Source organism: Eptesicus fuscus, chromosome 3 (assembly GCF_027574615.1).
Source record: "Eptesicus fuscus isolate TK198812 chromosome 3, DD_ASM_mEF_20220401, whole genome shotgun sequence".
Taxonomy (NCBI): domain Eukaryota; kingdom Metazoa; phylum Chordata; class Mammalia; order Chiroptera; family Vespertilionidae; genus Eptesicus; species Eptesicus fuscus.
The window spans coordinates 53,014,557-53,015,703 of record NC_072475.1 but is presented as its reverse complement, the minus strand read 5'-3'; the positions used below and the strand labels follow the sequence as shown (position 1 = coordinate 53,015,703).

Sequence of the window (1,147 nt, the reverse complement as noted above, 5' to 3'; positions counted from 1 at the left end):
CTTGACTCAATAAGCAATCTTTTTTTTTTTTTTGCAATAAAATAGTGGGCTTTATTTATTTATTTATTTATTTATTTTAAACAATAATAATTTTACAATTCATTTAATGGCAAATGGTAATCACGAAATTAACAGTGGTTATCTTCGTTATTGCACTAGCTGTCCTGCCATTTCTGAGGCTGATCATATATATCAGACTTGGCTTATCACCAGCATTTAGAAAACCAGACCTAGGGCAAGAACTAGGTCTGGGGACACATGCATGGTCTTAATATAGCGAATGTTTAGCCTGCCCTGATTATTACAAAATCAGAACAGCGAGAATATTCGCATTGTGGGCTTTATTATTCACATGATTTGTTTCTCTTTTTTTTCTTTATTGATTAAAGTATTATAAATGTGTCCTTATCCCCTCCCCCCCACATTGTTCTCCTCCACCCCCCACTCATGCCCTCACCTGCCTGGTGTCTGTGTCCATTGGTTAGGCTTATATGTCTGCATACAAGTCCTTTGGTTGATCTCTCCCCCTTACCCCTACCCTCCCCTACCTTCCCTGATGGATCTGTTTTTGTTCATCAGTTTATGTTGTTCATTATATTCCACAAATGAGTGAGATCATGTGATATTTATCTTTCTCTGACTGGCTTATTTTGCATAGCGTAATGCTCTCCAGTTCCATCCATGCTGTTGCAAATGGTAAGAATTCCTTCTTTTTTTTACCACAGAGTAGTATTCCATTGTGTAGATATACCACAGTTTTTTAATCCACTCATCTGCTGATTAAACTGTTTCCAAATCTTAGCTATGGTAAATTGTGCTGCTCTGAACATAGGGGTGCATATATCCTTTCTGATTGGTGTTTCTAGTTTCTTGGGATATATTCCTAGAAGTGGGATCACTGGGTCAAATGGGAGTTCCATTTTTAGTTTTTTGAGGAAACTCGATAGCAATCTTAAGCAAATCAACTCAAAAATTTTTTCTGGATAAAGTCTAAATTCTTAAACATAGTGTATGAGGTCCTATATTGTCAGGTCCATCCAGCCATACAAGATCACATGCAGTTCCTAGGATGTACCATGTTTTTCTGTACTTGCATGTGTTATAAACATGATTTTATTTTTGCCTGAAATACTGCTTCCTATTTGCC

At 36.7% G+C, this 1,147-nt stretch overlaps 1 non-coding gene across 1 annotated transcript; it reads right to left on the bottom strand.

Moving 5' to 3' along the window:
* Positions 1-201: 201 nt before the first annotated feature.
* On the bottom strand, positions 202-333 carry LOC129148631 (small nucleolar RNA SNORA72). The gene has a single exon (XR_008555632.1). It is a non-coding gene; the product is annotated as a small nucleolar RNA SNORA72 (small nucleolar RNA).
* Between the last annotated feature and the right edge of the window lie 814 nt (positions 334-1,147).